Source organism: Pinus tabuliformis, chromosome 7 (genome assembly GCF_031772625.1).
Source record: "Pinus tabuliformis cultivar Carrire ecotype Pingquan chromosome 7, CPIR1, whole genome shotgun sequence".
NCBI classification, from domain to species: domain Eukaryota; kingdom Viridiplantae; phylum Streptophyta; class Pinopsida; order Pinales; family Pinaceae; genus Pinus; species Pinus tabuliformis.
The window spans coordinates 1,915,701,058-1,915,720,734 of record NC_142293.1 but is presented as its reverse complement, the minus strand read 5'-3'; the positions used below and the strand labels follow the sequence as shown (position 1 = coordinate 1,915,720,734).

At 34.6% G+C, this 19,677-nt stretch overlaps 1 non-coding gene across 1 annotated transcript; it reads left to right on the top strand.

Moving 5' to 3' along the window:
* The first annotated feature begins 2,363 nt into the window (after positions 1-2,363).
* TRNAR-ACG (transfer RNA arginine (anticodon ACG)) lies at positions 2,364-2,437 on the top strand. The gene has a single exon. It is a non-coding gene; the product is annotated as a tRNA-Arg (tRNA).
* The last annotated feature ends 17,240 nt before the right edge of the window (positions 2,438-19,677 follow it).

Here is a 19,677-nt window from a genome sequence, read left to right as displayed (position 1 = left end):
ACAATACCTTAGAAACAAACAAGGAAAACTACTTTCGTATTCTTCTTTATGAACCATAAATGAAGAGGAATAGGATGAACCAACCTGTGTCTTGCATTAGTCCTTTGATCCAATCTCTCTCCTCTTTGACAGCTTCCAGCTACCTGCTCCCTTACTTGCCCAGCTTCACCAAGTTCCTGCAAGATCACAGAAGAGGAAAACTACACAAAGACATGGATTTACATTCATAAACAGCTTAGGATCAGATTTAAGCTAAACATGCAAATATAACAAAACATCATTGATACACAAGCATGTAGGAGAAACTCAAATAGTTTTATTGATATAACAAGAAGGTCCAGGAGGAGTTACAACCGATGATTCCTGATCCAGCATCAACCCCCCAGCAAAGGAATCCCCTCTCCACCTCCAACAAAGCATAAATCACCCAATACACTGATCTCTATCTCAAAACCAACAACAATTCTCTGCAATATACAAAATTCCAGCCTCTGGATCTCTGGGATGAGGGATCCATATATAGATGTATGCAAAGAGGATGAGTCAGCTTATGATTTGACTAGTGGCTTCTTTCTGTCAGTTCTTGCTTCCACTTGGAGACTGAGAGCCTCTTACTCATCCTTAGTCAAACTCAGTGAGGCAAGTGTCATTGGGGAAGATTCTGGAAGCTTCCATTGTCTGTCCACCTCGCGGAATGACACTGCCATTTGTCATTTACCGCTCAACACACCCTGGTAGTGCATTTAGGTGCATTGCAACGCACCTAGCTAGTGTACTTGGGTGCTATGCAACGCAGCTAGCTAGTGGAGCAGCTGAAATGATCCTGATTTGACTGATTCTGAGCAGTTTCTGGTGGAGAACTTCTGGGAGAAGCTGTAATTGGTTGACCTTGTTCCTCTAGGGGTAGGAACAACACTTTTAGGGACTTAGGATCCCTTGGTTTATGGACATTTCATGCTTAGAGCTGTAAGGCACAAAAATGTCTATAACATTAACCAACTGCTACTAGATCTTCTACTGTGTACGCTGCTATTGGTGGTGCTGTTGGATCTACTGCTTCAGTATCTTAGTAAACAACATAAACTAGCTCTTCGACTGGGTAAAATGCAACTGCTGATGGTAGTGGTTCTTAATCAATGGGACTTAAACAAGTGGATAGCAATCTGGCGATATTAGAGGCAAAGCGAAGGACCACTTCACTCTCTCCTCTTCCGGACTTTAGCTTCACTACTGGTTGGTAGGCTACAGCCTGTGACCTGCTACAATAGGCAGCCTGTGACCGTACTCTCATAAGGTCCAGCTCCGGTAGAGCCAGCAACCGTATAGGCTTACCTGTGACTGACCGATAGAGCGTAAAGGCTAAGCTCAGTGACAGCCCCCGCCAGTCAAACTCCCTCCTTTCCGTCCGCTACTAAGAGGCTCTCGCTCCGAAGAACTTAGCTTAGGCGGAGACTCTAAATAAGCCTAATAGGTGTATAAGACCTTACTACTCGTTATGTTCTGACTCGTTCCTAGAAGCTTCCGGTATGAAGTGCAGATCAGGCATTCTATTTTTTTCCAATCAGTGGTATTATTACATTCTATTTCCTTTTTCGGTATCAATCTCTCCAACAATGGAGATAACCCTGCCGTTTCCTGGCAGTGAAAACCCAACCCATGTATATCCTCATGATCCACACTCGACTTTCTACCGCCTCCTTGGCCTTGATTCCCAAGCCATTCTCTCTAATCGCCTTAGTTCCAATTCGAAAACTTATTGTTCCATCATCCAAGCCAGATCGATAGCTTGTTGCAGAGTCTGAACCATAGGAAGGAGAGCACACCTCTGGGGTTAAGGTAGCGGGGGCAAAGGCAGGGACAGAGGCTTCACCTCCAGTTATAGATCGAAATCGAACAGTAGATCCACTAGCACCTCGCCTAGAATTCCTTCCATCTGCTCGATATTGAGACCTACTAGTAGCGATTGAAGTAGCATCTAAGCGCGCATCTGAGTCATCAGCTTAAAAGGCAGTTTCATCAATACCAATTTTCATAGCGTCAGTAGCAGAGCCAATTGAAGTTCGAGCATATTTCGTTGCTTACTTTTACTTTTTCGAGTTTTTTACCACCCACCAGTAGCATTTTATGCGATAAAGGCAGGGACAAAGCCAAGTACGAATCCACCAACTCATTAGAAGGTCGTCTTCTTTGAAACCCATTTCTTACATATTTTCTTTCCCACTCCACACTTTACTTTTATTTGAAATGCGATACCTGCGCTCGCTCGTAGCGATGCGATAAATTTGCTTCTGCATCCTCTTACCCTGAAGAGAGGAATCCCTTCCTTTTGGGAGGGACTCCTGGGAACGAATCCAGTGGAGACGGGGCCTGTAGCTCAGAGGATTAGAGCACGTGGCTACGAACCACGGTGTCGGGGGTTCAAATCCCTCCTCGCCCACCCCGAAAGGGGACAAAAGGGAGGCCTTTCGGGGGTAGGGAGATTATGATTGGGATAGCAGACGCAAAGATATGGAACTTAGTCTTCACAAAGGGTCATTTATCGAAAATGATACCCGGTACGTCCGAGAGTAACCAACATATTTGTGTCTGACCTCCTATAAATCTTCCTCATTATTAGATTTAGATTAGGGTTATATAACGAGAGATTCTTCCAAATCCGAGGGAAAATAGATTGACAGCATGCAGGGATCCAATTCTGACTTCCAGGGAACGAACTTATAGTTCTAACAACTAGTAACGGGTCGAGTGACTAGTAACGGGTCGGGCAAATAGAGGCCTCTTCACCTTCAGCTCTCAAAATGTCATCACATCAAGAGAACAATGGATTTGTTTCTCCGAACTTTTTAGTATTTTGAAGAGACCGTTGTTTCCATTTGCCTTTCCCAGACGATTAGGATCCTATCTTGATCCTGTGGCGATTGTGCATTCATATATTATGAACAAGGACAGGTAAATATAACCTCTGGCTGACCGGAGAACCAAAATAGATGCTGGTTTCATATCGGGTGGGGTGGGTATCCCCCTACCTCCAGCAGAATCGTCAATTTAGAGTTCTACCTCGCACCTACCCGCAAGGTAGTCATTCCGAAACTATAGTAAGTCAAAGTGCACGGGGTCATTGGGCGTGGATGTTCTTATTCAAGCATCTTGTTTGGGCTACTGGATTTATGTTCCTTATTTCCTGGCATGGATATTGGCAGGAACTGATCGAAACTCTTGCATGGGCCCATGAATGCACGCGTTTAGCTAATTTAGTTCGATGGAGAAACAAGCCAGTAGCCCTTTCCATTGTTCAAGCTCGATTAGTTGGATTAGCTCACTTTTCCGTAGGTTATATATTCACTTATGCAGCTTTTTTAATTGCCTCTACATCAGGTAAATTTGGTTAATTCTTCTTCATCAATTTCTCTGTGGGGTATTTTCATTGATATAATGACAATACCCCACAGAGAAAAAGTAATCAACATAATATTACTCCATCTAAAATCTGATCTATATTTTGATTCCTGGTAGGTAATAGTACCGACTGAACTATTATGGCGAGAAAGAGTCTCGTTCAGAGAGAGAAGAAGAGACAAGCACTAGAACGGAAATATCATTTAATTCGTCAATCTTTGGAGGAAAAAAGCAAAGTGTCATCATTGGATGACAAATGGGAAATTCATAGAAAATTGCAATCTTCACCACGTAATAGTGCACCTGCACGTCTCCATCGACGTTGTTCTTCGAATGGAAGACCTAGAGACAACTATCGAGACTTTGGATTGTCCAGACACATACTCCGTGAGATGGCCCACGCATGTTTATTGCCCGGGATAAAAAAATCGAGTTGGTAGCAAAAGAAAAAAAGTAATTGAAGTTTCTTGTGATAATGGGATATAGTACCCCTATCCCTATATAGTGATAGGGGTACTATATCCCATTATTGTTTTGTGTACCCATTCTGATTATGATATAAATCAATGGTGCGGAGTAGAGTAGTCTGGTAGCTCGCAAGGATCATAACCTTGAGGTCATGGGTTCAAATCATGTCTCCGCCAGACCAGAACATACGAAGTATTTTGGTCTGGAAAGGATTGCTCTCTCACTTATCAATTTATAATTGAATTATACGTGAGGAAAAGAAACGATCAATACATGAACTATTCTTTTTCATATTCCATGTGAAGGGCGGGTAGCGGGGATCGAACCCACATCTTCTCCTTGGCAAAGAGAAATTTTACCATTCAACCATACCTGCATTTCAATTATATGAATATCTATATATTCATATAATTGAAATGGAAAATACATATATGTTAAATCCCATTCCTAAGTAGATACCATTTTTGAATGGTCCAATTATTAATTCAATTACGGATATGGAAAACCCCTCCTCCTTGGACCTGAAGTAAAAGGCCCTTCAAAAAGCTATAAAGCCCTCCGGGAGGAGGGGGAGGGAGTGTGAACCTAAAACATCTAGAACATATCTAAGATATGAAAGAATTAAAGATACCTACAAAAAGGACTGATCCGATCCATAATGATACACCTGAAAATACAACATTTTTGCTACTTGACCAACCATCGAGAGAGGCAAGTGCAACAGGTACACCAATCACTAGTAAAAAAGAAATAGCAATTAATGCAAACACAGCCGATTGGAAAGCAATAGTCATGGTTGTGATCTTACAAGCTCCCAACAGATTGAATAGACTATACCATACAATCCCCAAATTTTAATTCTGATCATTGTAGGTCTGGCTGCTATGAGAGATTCAATATTCTAGAAATGAAATATCCAACGAGGTAGGACCATCTTGATGAAGATAACAAATCAGTCTTCTGTACTATAAATATGGATTGATTTCAACAAGTCGCATACCCATATTCCAAAAATCCTTAGAGAAAAGTAATTACACGATCAAACTATTGGAACAAGATAAGCTAAAAACTCAAAGCCACTATTTGGTCTGGGTTTGAATCCCTCAATTTTTTTTTTTTTTTTCTTCAAGAGCTCACCAGGTGAATTTTGGAGTTCCTCAGCCCCAACTAACCAGAATCCATCCAATAAAATGGAAGAATTATAAATCTCCAAGATAATAGATAGGATTACTGCAAATAGAGCCATTGCAAAACCCATAAGAGGAGTAGTTCCCCATCCAGGAGCTACTTTACCATATTCTGAATTAAGCGGTTTTAAGGTCGTTCCTACAAGGGTTTCTTTTGGCGTGGTTTTGGAAGTATCATCAATGGTCTATGTAGCCATAGAAACTATTGTATTGGTTGAGATCTGTTAACTTTTTTATTATATGGTAAACATACCATGATATTGGGATCACCTAATAATGGAAACTTCAACCTTAGTCACCATCTCCATATCTTGTTTACTTGTAATCTTTACTGGTTATGCCCTATACACCGCCTTTGGGCAACCCTCTAAACAACTTAGGGATCCTTTTGAGGATCACGAGGACTAATTGAAAGAATGACCTTCCCTATAGGGAAGGTCATTCTTTCTTTGATGGGAGAGAAAGAATGACGATTTGGAGAAGAAAAATTATTTCCCCCCTTTAGTCGGAAGTTTGGGTGGTTCTCGGAAGAAAATAGTGAAAAAGATTATCCCTAGGGTCGATACCAACAGGAATGTATAAACCAATGCTTCCATAGATTTGATTTGATCGTAATTTACAACTATGGAGATAGCTTTCATACTAATATTTATTAGAGAAGAGATAGGAGCAATATCATACCACTTGTCTTTTAGTAGTTGGATCTCCAAGTTTTTGGAATGCTCCAAATTCTACTCGAACATCCAGATCCGAGTCGATACCAACAAAAACATCTCTGAATAAGGTCCTAGCACCATGCCAAATGTGTCCAGAAAAGAAAAGGAGAGCAAATGTAGCATGTCCAAAAGTAAACCAACCTCTTGGACTACTACGAAAAACACCATCAGATTTTAGAGTAGCACGATCTAATTCAAAAATTTCACCTAATTGAGCATGTCTAGCGTATTTTTTAACTATAGCAGTATCACCAAAACTGACCCTGTCAAGTCCACCACTATAGAACTCAACAGTTACACCTACTTGTTCAACACTATACTTTGATTCTGCCCTCCTAAAAGGAACATCGGCTTTCACAATTCCTTCTTTGTCCACCAGAACTACTCGAAATGTTTCGAAAAAGGTAGGCATACGACGTACAAAAATCTCATCTCCCTCCTTATCTTTGAAGATAGTAGTTACATAATTGGAAAGATCTTACTTCCATACATATATTTTTATCTCTCAAAAAATGTGAAAGTACATATTACTAAAATTTTACAATGATCAATTTAGCAATTACTTAAAATTAAAAATTAGCAACTAAGATTTCAAAACTATAACTTATGTATAAAATTATTATTATTATTTAAAATTAGCAATTAATTTTTGATGATGATGATGATTAACCTCCACTGAGACCAAACATTGGTTTATCGGACCTAAAGAAACAAATTTTTTATTTTGATTTAAGATTTTATTCCTATGCTCAAAAAGCTTGGAGAGATGCCTCCTGAGCTCACTATAATTTTGACATTGTAAAAGGCTAGGAAGGTCAGTATTGTAACAAAGATTGTGAAATTGAGATCTAATGTAGGTCATCAACCCCACCTTAGAAGATCAAAAGTATCTCTCTGTTTTAACTAGCTCAAAGAAGAAAATTAATATAGCCAAGATTAGAACGAACTCTCATGAGCTCCATAGTGAAATTGGTAGTTGGGCACTTCCTAAAACACCATGGATGGAAAGGTTCTACCATCTCTGTGAGAATACGAACATCGAAGATGAAAATCACTTCCCCTTAGAGTGCCCCACATACAACGACACTAGATCTCAGTGTCAAAATCTTTGTTGCAATACTGGCCTTCCTAGCCTTTTAGGATGTCAAAATTATAGTAAGCTCCTAAGGCTTCTCTCCAAGATTTTTGAGCATAGGAATAAAATCTTATATCAAACTAAATAATTTGTTTTCGATAGACTAAAGTTTGGTCTCAGTGGACGTTAACCACCACCACCACCATCATATAAAGAGCAACTATCAAGTAGTAACCCATCATTTTTATATTTTATTGTTATTTTTTAAATATTTTTTTAATTTAAATTTATTTATTTTTATTTTTTAATAATGCTTTTATAATGTTATTTTGTAATATTGTCTTCTCACTGTATATTAAAATTTAAATGGTTTAATAGAAATAATTAATATAAAATTTTCAATATTTTATTTTATTTGATGTTTAAATAGCTTACTAGAATAAGTTAATATGAAATTTTCAATATTTTATTTTATGTTTGACATTGCAAAATTACTAATTTAAAAATTACACTAAAAACTACCACATTCATATTAATAAATGTGATTGATATATGTTAATGAGCCTAAGCACTTGATTGCAAGTAACATATTATTAAAAATAAAAATACAATTTAGAATTTAGAAAATTAAAAATACTATTATGAACTTCCATTCCCAAGGAAACAACAAGATTCATTAGGGTAAAAACCATAAAACTACAATGTTGACGGAGAATATATAGAATGAATTCATTGAGTCGAGAGGCTCATATTATAGCCCAGTATGATGGGTAAAGTTGTTCCATCATCAAAATTGAATTGAAATTTTGCTCAGGTTCGCCAAAATAAAGAAAAACAGCTATACAAAACATTTAAATAATGTTGGCTCAGGGAAAAAATTACAACTAAAGAATTGGATCCTTCTCGGCCCATTTTAGATCTGTATTTAAAATGGATCTAGACTAGTGTAAGTCTTTTTCGTGAATTATTTCCAATTATAAATAATTTTTTAAATAACTTAAATGGTTTTTGTAATGAATTTTCTCTATTTTAAAATATATTTTTTATTTGATAACAAAAAGATGTAAATGAATAATTTGAAAAATTAAATTTCTTTTTATTTTGAAACATATGATTTACTTTTTATGATGTGTTTGTAAGCGTTGAGAAAAATAAGGTAAATAAATATTTTGATAAAATTTCCTAAGTTTATTGGTCAAGACAGTTAATCTTTTCGAGTTTTAAATGATGTAATTTAGTAAAAATAAATTTAATTGGAATGTTATGTTTTCCAAAAACATGTTTAATAAATAGATATTTTGGATTTAAAAAGATCATCTTATTTTTGGGATTTGAATAGAATATTTTAGTAAAATTAAACATTTAATTTTTAATAATTTAAGAAAGAAGTAGTTAATTTTGGTGTATTTTTTAATTAATATAAAATACTTATTTTGTATTTCTTTTAAATTTTAATTAATTTTTTAAAGTTTCAATTTTAATAGGTAAAAAAATTAAAATTAAAAAGTTATATGGTAAAATTTTTAGTTTATTTATTTTTAAATAATTTATAAATTAATTAATTTTTAATAAAAATGAGATAGGTAATACTTACAATAAATACATCATGAGGTACATGGTTATATTTTAAAAATGATGAGTTTTTTTGTTTAGCAAAACTATAATTTTTCCTAAAGGGACTCCAAAGTGGACCACCTAAAAACAAAATTTACATGTTATATTGTAAATGATTGATAATGCAATCTTTCATAACTATGCATTGTGAATCGATTTACCTCTTAGGAATATGAGAGGACCTCATTTGACCATTGATTTTTAAATCAGCGAATATTAATTTACCCTCTTCATTCCACTACTCCCGTACCATACCATATGAAAATGGGGATATATATATAAAATAAGTGGTAAAAGGTCTTTATATGTTATGTATAAAAAATTAAGCTCAAAGTTAATGAAAAATATAAAGGGGTATAAAAAATGTTAATGAAAAAATGGATACCTACAATATTTAGTGAAAGTAAGATTTTTTTCAAATTGAGAAATGTGTATTAAGTTCTTATTATGCCATGAATCCACATATTATGTGAAAACTTCATTGAATGAAGCATCTGTGCTTCACTCACACATAATTTGTTATCTTTATTAAGAACATAGAGAACATCAAGATATACTAGACTTTTTAATATTTTGTCCTTAGAAGAGGAGCCCTTCACCCTTCACCTGTGCTATTAAAGAAAACCATTCTTCAAGTTCTTTATAATGAAATTTCATGAAAAGTATTTACCTTTGGAAACCACCATTTTTCAAGTTCTTTATAATGAAATTTCATGAAAGGTATTTAGCTTTGGAAACATTATCTTGATCGTAAAGGAAACTAGGGGAATTGTTTGTACCGAGTTACAAATGAGAAGGTTGTGTCCACGAGTAGTGATATGGGTGATGTCACGCCATAATGCATGTTGAAGATTTGCAATTCGGGCTTTGTAATGATCGCCATTGCTGGTGATTGGGAAGAAGCCAAGATAAACACACAATCCTCCCATATTAATCTCTTGGATGAAAAGAGGTTGGTAACAACATGCCATCATATAAATTTTGATCACATCTAATGGGAACAAAATTGAAAATAGACTTGCTATTAAAGAGAGGTATTGATAAGGAACATGGTAAGTTTTTATTTTCATCATATGAACCGGGAGTCATGATAAATGCTGGAAGCATAAATTTTTCATAGATATTGGAGTTATGATGGATTGTACTTTTTTTTTTTTGTATAATACTAGTAATTACAAGGTAACGTAAACAGGAGAACACTTTAGACATATTCTAAATTAAAAGATAGTTTTTTGTATTTTGAATTTTAGATGGACACAGGTAAGATTCATAGGATTAAGTAGTAAAAAATAAGTATGGAAAAATGTTAAAATACAAACTAATTGAAAAATTATGCTCATTTTACAAACAATGTACTATCTATTTTTATCGAATCGAGAGGTTCATTCTACAACCTAGTATGAGGGGTATGTGTAACTCTGTCATTGATCTGTACCCTTTAAAATAAAAAGAAATGTTAAAAATTATGTTCTAAATAGAAAAATGATGTCCGATATAATAAAAAAATGAATATGTTGTAAAGTAATTCGAAGTAAAAAAAATGTGACTAAGATGTTTAATTTTTGTAATTTGATTATCCATAAAATATTTTAATACAAATTAATAATGACATATACTTAAGAATATGTTAATAATAAAAAACCATATTAATTTGAGTCATAAAATTTCTCGATGTACATGTTATGAAAAATATTTTAATGTCAATTATGTATATATTATATATAATTTTAAAAAAATTATGTATATATCGTGAAAAAATAATTTTTTAGTATTCAAAAATACAATTTAAAAAATGAAAAATAATGCATTGTATTTTACACTATAAAGGCGTTGGCACGTGGAGAAATTTGATCCCTCTCGGTTCATGTTAGATCCATACTTAAGATAGATTTGTGTTGATATGTATACAAAACAGTAATAACTAAAAGCATCCAATTAAAAACATAGAAAACCACAATATAAGATTTAAATGGAATACAATTTAGATTTTAAAATTCAAAATAATTTAAGAAAAAGAATGGTGCTTTTAAAAAACAAGAAATTGGGATTTTAGGTAAACCTATTCGTACCTTAGGAGATATAAAAAGTTGTTTTTTTGGGGGGCTATAGTATCTTTTTACTTAGGTATCTTTTTAGTCAATTATCACTGTGATATAAACTGGTGTAAATTTGGTAATAAAAAGTATGCTTATTAAAATAAATATTAAACAAAAATCATCAAAAGTATATTTAAAAAATTAAAAACATAAAACATTTAAATTACATATTTTATATTTAATAAACAATCATTATTCTACATGATGAAAAAACAATTATTCTATATTGATGTTAAAAATTAGGATAATTGTAGGTAATAAATATTGGTCTATACTGGGTGAACATCAAGTTTGGTTAACATCAAGTAATAGTCATTAGGTATCTTTTTAGTCAATTATCACTGTGATATAAAACTGATGTAAATTTGGTAATAAAATGTATGCTTATTAAAATAAATATTAAAATAAAAATCATCAAAATTACATTTAAAAAATTAAAAACATAAAACATTTAAATAAAATATTTTATATTTAATAAACCATCATTATTCTACTTGATGAAAAAACAATTATTCTATATCGATGTTAAAAATTAGGATAATTGTAGGTAATAAATATTGGTCTATATTGGGTGAACATCAAGTTTGGTTAACATCAAGTAATAGTCATGTTCCATTTAAAAATTACCATGATTAATAATTCTGGAGAAGCAATAAGCATTAGTAAATATAATTACCTTAAATAAATTGTAAATATTTAATTTACTGCAAATTGAACAAACTAAATATTATTATAAGTTATATAATTATCAATTTTTATGTGGAAATTGGAATGACAATTATATGTAAATATTTTTTTTACATGCCAGGTAGTTAGGTTGACAATTACTTGTCCCTAACTAATTTCTTGAAGTTTTATTCTCAAGAAAGGATCAAGAGGATATGGGTATCTCAGATCAACAAAGAAGGAGAAGAATAAGAGGAGAGAAGAAAAATGTAGAAAATGGAAATCTTGTTCTGAGATGTCTGAAACTAAGTATGGCTTGGAAAAGATAGATGTAAAAGAGATATAGTAGTCTCAGAAAGACAGTTCCTGCACACCAGGAACAACTTGGGGGGAGACAAGCTGGTTACAACAGTCTCAAGGTTGGGTGGAAAAGCAACAAGCAAATTGAGGTCTGGATACAGATAAAAACTGGAAGTTAGCACAAACCCAGATAAGTGAAATCTCATACTGTATACGTAGAAGGTCTACCATATCGTACTAGGGATTGATTATCTGAGACACTTGACAATCATTTTCTCTAAAAATGAAATCGGTAGTTCTGATTATTCTATTTAAACATATTAATATGAAAATCTATGTACTCTAAGTTATAAAATAAATAACCACATGAATTACGAAGTAGGAGAATTAATATAAGAAGTGTATTATTTATTCTAAAAGAAGAAAATAAATCAATCCCATAAATTCCCACAGATCATATACGAAATCTAGAACTTTGTTACAATGAAGACTGGAGAAAACATAAAGGAAATCTATTATTAAGATTAAATGTAAATTGTGAACTGAATAAGGATGAGATCTTGTAAATATACTCGAATTAGCTAAAAGAAGGAAATCTAGTATTAAGATTAAATGTAAATTGTGAACTGAATAAGGATGAGATCTTGTAAATATACTCGAATTAGTTAAAAGAGGGAAATCTGTGAAAACAATCCATTCCGAAATAGCATAATTATAGCAAAAAAGAATGAAAATAAAGAAAATCATGTCTTGTGGCGTGCCCACAATCTTATTTATGCATGACCGGACTCATAGAGTTACAAGCAATGCGAATTAAAAATAGAATCATCCCTTAACACCTAATAAATGGTTGAACTACACTTTTTTACCAACTGATACAATACATAGAAGGTTCATTTTGAATGAATTCATTAACATATGAAATAAGATTTGTACATTGTCTAGAAATCAGCCACATAAAATCCAAGGCGAGCCTCCTCGACAGAATAGATAAAATGTACATGGTCATTACCTAGAAAGGTGAAAAACAAAACTAGGCCAGGTTTTTGGTTGCCAACCAAGAGTTACTTTAAGAACTTATTAAAAACTTAAAATAGTCCTTCATATAAAAACCAGCAGTCTCTTAATAACAGAGAAGCTCTTACAAGCTATTACAACTAAAGAAGAAGTCTAGATATTATAATGCGGGCCGAACTAATAGTTCTTCTATAAAGGAATTACATTTCTATAGAACCAAAACCCCAAGATGGAAAACCCAAATCAAATTTCAGCTGGGCAATACTCAAATACCAGGTAGTTGGGCTTAGTTAGCCAATCTCTGCCACACTTGGCTAGTTGAGCAGAGGGTTTTAGCTCCAACATCTCACCTCAAACCTTGAATAATGGCGAAACCCTCCACATCTCCTGGCTAAAAAGACACAAGGTTATACTATGTCGAACGTTTAAAAAATGGAAATAACCAAACAACTACAAAACAACTGCAATAAGCTTACAATACCTAGAACAAGGTTATGTATGAAACCCCTCCTTGTAACAGGGATTTAACTCGAAACGGGTGAGCACATGTAGAAAATAACCATTTTCTCTTAGAAAATAGTATGAAAATGAAAAACCTTTGGTTGGGAGAAAAATTCCAACAAGACGCCGGAGGTAAGTTCTGTAGGTTTACCTATTCATATGGATAGTGGCTTGCCAAATGTGGATTGCCCGAACTAGGAAGGAGGAAATGGAAAGACAATGAAACAATGGCAAATGCATAGAACCCCACGTTTTCCCACCACCGTCTTATCCAACTCAACATCTGATGGTCATGGATGAGGAGCTTCTCCCGAGGTCGAAGGAACAATTGTATAGCATTTGAATACTCCAGGGATGCGTTACCGCCAAACTTAGGGTTGTCATATCAGTCATTGGAGGTTAATGCAGGAATTAATTATTTGTGTTATTGTATATCAAAGACTTGGTATGGTAGATAAGATAGTATTAATTGATGTGAACCTTTAGATATAGTTTGACAACCATTGCATATATTCAAATCATGGTTCAACTAATTGAATGGATGACTTAGTTGGATGGGCTACACCAAGGTCCAATCATATTAGATATTATGGCTTGAGAATATTTCTACCAAGGGTAATGTTTACTTTACTGTCATAATTTCTCCGTCTATTTAAAATATATATATTGACATGTGAGTGTGTGACATGTGGTATCAGAGCTCTCAGATTGCAAAGTGAAGACCTTTTGAATATAATTAAATAACAATATTTCTGATGTGCTGTTGAGCCTCAAACCTGCACCTTCCTATACACCCTCTCAACCTTCTTTTTCCCACTTACTTCATCCATCAAGCTGTTAAATCATTGCATTATAGTCTAAAAAGAGCTTCTGACATGGTTTTCTAACTATGCTTATGACTGTTGTTTGGTTTAGATTTTTGTTCAGGCAGCTGCCGAAACTTGTCAGTTTCCGCAACCAACACAGGATTCCGCGGCCATTTTGTTAAAATCTATGCTACAGGTGTCCTATGAAGAAATGAGCCACATGGGCAAGCTACAGGTGACGGGTACATGGAACGTGTCCCTTCAGATCAGCCAAATCATCCATAGAAGGTCACGGTCAACAAGGGTCAAAGGCAAAGCCAACTAAGGAATTTAGCAGTGGCACGTCTATGTTTTGAGCACGTGAAAGTTTACGTGGCACAGTCCTCAGCCAACGGAGACATCGGCACACCTAGAGATCATCCCCGTAACCTGAATCCAACAGCTACCACTCCGAAGATTTAATAGACATGATGACAGTTATGCTAGATCTCGGCTGAGGAGATCTACGTGTCTTTGGCAACGCAGTTAATAGCATAGGATTCAGTTAGTTAGTTCAACACTTTTTCATTATAAATAACGCGTTGATGAACGCTGTGTAGAAGCTTTTGCGATGTAATTTTTGAACAATTGCTATTATCACCCCACTGTACTCTGTTCTATATATTTTGTTGCTGCTTTAATACATGAGAAGACTACTTTTCTGAGCTCGTTCTTGTGACTGTTCGTTGATTGGCAGAGGTGGCAGAGGGCCCCTGTGCACTAAAGCCTTGTATAGTTGTCATTTGATTTCATTATGTTTCTGTTTTCATAATTACTATCTTGTATATAACATGTTGTTTGGATGTTTTTAATTCACTGCTGTTTACATTTTCATTTATGTTTTTTTATAGTTGTCAGCTAATCAATGCTTTTCTGCAGGTTTTCTTAGGCAGCCCGGGAATTTTTTCATCTTTTTAATAACTATTGACATATGAGATCATCTTGTCCTTCCTGCTAATTTCCATTTTTTGAAGTTTAATTCCAGCACTGTCCTTTTTCAAGTTGTGATTTGCTTATTTATTTTTCTGCTACTTAGACATCATACTACTCATTTGTTTATGGTTTCTTTCTATAGTCAAGTGACTCTATTAGTAAGGAATCAGAATATTACTATTGTAGTGTGATTTAGTTATCATATTGCTCAAACTTATTCATGATTGCTTCCCATAAGGTAGATTGAGCTGAAGGGTAAAGGATCAGAAGAGTTGAAGTAGTGTGATTAGTTTCCTTTATGCAATTTAATTTCTTGCAATTTAGTTATCATATTGCTTAAACTTATTCATGATTGCTTCCCACAAGGTAGATTGAGCTGAAGGGTAAAATATCAAAAGAGTTGAAGTAGTGTGATTAGTTTCCTTTATGCAATTTAATTTCTTGCCATTTAGACATCATATTGCTTGACTTGTTCATGATTGCTTCCCACAAGGTAGATTGAGCTGAAGGGTAAAGGATCAGAAAAGTTGAAGTAGTGTGAATTAGTTGTTTTGCTTTGAGTTGCTTTAAGTTTATTTTTTATTTTCTTTTCATTCAGCAGCAAGGATACTGGGCCATTGTCATTAGTTCACTGTTTGATACATTTACTTCCTCTTAAGAATTGATTTCATGACAGTGGTTTTAAAGATTTCTTTTTGAGCACTTTTAAGTTTGGAAAACCACCGTAGAAATCACCATTGCCATTCATACTTAACTTTCATTTTTTCCATCACACATTAGGGAAAGATAAATCCAAAAACAAACTAAAAAACTCAAAAACGACAAAAGACTAAGGAAATGGTTATCTTGTACATATAGTAAACTTCACTTTTTCAGTTTACGAATCCCGGATTGACATTTTAAATAGCAATTTAGAACACACTAAATTGACCAAACATGTGCACAGAGAAGGAAAGTAACCAACATGAGGAGGACCAAAATAACACCACACATATCTGTGACAAGGATAGGACCAATTTCTTTTCAAGAAGCCAATCCTAAGGTATGGGTACAATTGGGTGAAGATCCGCGCAATACCAATACTGCAATCTCAGAAATTGTACAAGAATTGAAGGATGAGATGGTCCGGTTACAGTAAGATAATGAAAGGTTGATGTAGGAGAAGGAAAAGATCATGAAGAGTATGTCTGATAGACAAAATCAATGACAACTAATTCTCAGTCCTGAGCATGGAACATGACTATAGAATGAGAATCATGAACTGATAATGTAGAAACAGAAGGCAGCGAAGAAAATAATGAGGAAGAATTGATAATGTGTCAGGCCATAAAATGCAGACAAGATAGAAAATAGTGTTACAAGGAGAATTTCAGAAAATAAATCCCACCCTTGTTGATGGTGAACAAGAAGACGTAGCTTAAGCCTGGCTCATCAATATGAATAAGTATTTTTAGCTGTATAAATACAACCATAATTTAAAGGCTCGTTTGGCCATCTTGAAATTGCAAGAAGAAGGCCACCCTGTGGTGGTAGAAGTTGAAAACAATACGTGAAGTAAATGAACAAAGAATAACTTGGGAAAAATTTCGAAAGTATTTTAAGGAGAAGTACTTAATGGAGAGATTTTATCACGAAAAGGCAAAGGACCTTCGTGATCTTCGTTTGGGACAATTGTCTATGGACGAATTCATAGCAAAATTCACATCCTTGATTCGATATATTCCCTACTTACGGGAAGAAAAGGCTAAAGTGGAGCAATTTATCAACAATCTTCCTCTATTCATGAAAAAGATCCTTGAGTTTGATAACCCAAAAACCATGGACACGGTTATACGAAAGGCTCAAATATGCTATCAACAAAACATCGAAAAGGGAGATATGGGGAAGAGATGGGGTGACAAAAATGGCATTAAGTTCATCCCTAACAGCAAGGGAAATAAGGCCACAGTCAACAAGAGACCCTATAAGTGGTAAGCAAACATGAATGTGAACAAAAATCAGCCCGGATCCAAGCCTCCAACTGAGTCCAAAACAAATTAACATTCAGGCATAACTGAAGTGGAATGGGTATCCAGACCTCCTGTACAGTACTGGGGATGTGGAGGACCACATTTTCTCAAAAATTGTCCACACCACAAAGGAACGGACCATATTTTACAGATTTAAGAAGCATTTACGGTGGAAGAGGTGGGAATGATTATTCCTAAAATCAATGCTGCCCTTGAAGACCATCAAGCGGAATACCAACCAACCATGATAGAATTTGAAGGTAAAGTCTTCGACCAAACTATAATTCTTTTAACTGATCCAAGAGCTACCTTGAGCTATATTAGTCCCAAAGTAGTAGATGATGTTTACAAGATGTTAAGTTTAAAAATCCTTGGTTAGTATAATTAGCCACGGGGGCAAAAAGAAGGGTGATGGCCAAAGTCGGTTACTGCCCCCTAAAGTTTGCAGGTCAGTCTATTAAGGAATAATTAAATGTGTTACCCCTAGGATCGTATGACATCCTAATAGGCATGGACTAGTTGGAAAAACATTAGTCCCTTATCAACTGTAAAACCAAAACTATTAACTATATGGATGAAGAGGGGAAGCGGCAGGAAATTCAAGGAATATTAAGACCACTGAAATTAAGGCTAGTAACAACCTCTCAATTAGCAAAATGTATAAGAAAAGGCTACCAAATTTAAGTAATACAAGTAGGATATACTAACTCAAAGAAGAAATATGTTTCTTTAGAAAATATACTTGTGGTGCATAATTTTCTGGATTTGTTTCCGGAAGAAATTTCGGAACTTCCTCCAAAGAGGGATATAGATTTCACCATTGAGTTTATTCTGGGATTTGCTCCGATATCCTGAGCCCCCTATCAAATGATCATACCAGAGTTACTAGAATTAAAGATGCAGCTACAAGATTTGCTTGATAAAAAATATATTCGCCCAAGTGTATCCCCTTGGGGAGCTCTGGAGCTTTTTGTTAAGTACAAGGATGGGACATTGTACATGTGTATGGATTATCGTTAGTTAAATAAAATGACTATAAAAAATAAGTACCCTTTACCTCGAATAGATGATTTGTTTGATCAAGTGAAGGGAGAAACTGTGTTCTCAAAGATCAACCTTCGTTCAAGTTACCATCAAATTAGAATAAAGGAAGAAGATATAGAAAAAAAAAACCTTTAGAACTTGCAATGGAAATTACAAATTTGTTGTGTTGCCCTTCGGGCTAACTAATGCTCTCACAACCTTTATTATGAAACCAACTCACAAAAAGATAGAAAATATATATCAACGACTTAGAAATCAGCCTCTTCGAGGGGGCAACATCCTTTACATTACACAAATGAATAATTCTTGGATGTTACAAATGACAAAACCTCCTTTCTATATATAGGAGTCTAAGGGGTCATAATATAACCAATGCTAACCTAGCAATAATAATATAAGGGCACACAAGTAACAATAGTGGGCTTCTATGGGGCACAATAATAACAATATGGCGACAATAGGGGCACAACAATAACAATAAGGGATACAATGACAACAGTAATGGGGGAATCACTAGTATTATAGGGACCTAACATGCCCCTATCCTTCAAAAAAGTGTTGTCCTCAATTCTTGAGTTGTTCTGGATGCTTTTGTATAAAATTATCATCCTCCCATGTGGAATCTTCAGTGCATAAGTTCTTCCACTTGATGAGATACTCTGAAATTGATCGATTTCGTAGTTGTCAATTTCTTGTTTCTTTGACTGCTTCAGGTTCCAATATGATTTTTCCTTCCTCATCAAGTTCTGGCAACATTTTTTGAACTGGGATCCTATAACTTTATTTAAGCATGAAAAATGGAAAACTGGGTGAACTCGGGAAGCTGCAAGAAGCTCCAATTTGTATGCCATAATACATATCTTTTGCAACACCTTGTACGGACCATAATACTTTGGTGATAATTTATTATCCTTCTTAGCTTTCTTGAGGGACATTTGTTTATATGGTTGTAGCCATAGGAATACCCAATCACCTACATCAAAACTTCTTTCGTTGTGATGTTGATATGCCTGTTGTTTCATTATGTTTACACCAAGGTGAGGTTATCATTTAAGAGTTGTAGAACTTGTTGTTGATGCTCGATGTGATATTCCACTGCTTAAACCTTGGAATTTTCTCTTAAATATGATGTGATGGATGGTGGATGATATCAATAGAATGCCATAAATGAGGTCATTTTTTATAGTGTGGAAGAAGTATTATAATGGACAAAAATGTGCATACTTGGTAAGTCTATCAGTTACCACCATGACAACACTCTTTCCTTCGGACTTGGTTAAACTTGTGATAAAATCCATTAAAACCTCCTCCAAACGTTGGCTTCGAATGGATAAAGATTGTATTAGACCTGAGGTCTTAATTGTTTCAAATTTATTTTGTTGGCAAACCAAACACTCTGCCACAAACTTTTGAATATCTAATTTAAGGCTATCCCAAAAAAATTCCTTCTTAACCCTGTGGTAAATTTTTAGAAATCCTGAGTGCCCTCCTGAGAGTTTTGCAATTCCCTAAGAATCTTTTGTTTGAGTTGGGAATTCTTAGATAGGTATAACTAATCTTTGTACCATAGCGAATAATTTTTCCAGCTAAATGTATCTGGTGTACTGGGATCTTCTTATAACTTTTGAATGAGTTCCCACACTTCTTTGTTTTTCTTCCATTTATCCAATCTGGTTGGATAATAGAAATGGCACAAAGAAATGTTTCCACGTCCTCATCCTTGCTTTAGAGTGCATCTGCCACAACATTTTGCGTCCCTTTTTTGTAGAGGATTTCAAAGTCATAATCCAACATCTTTGTGACCCGTTTT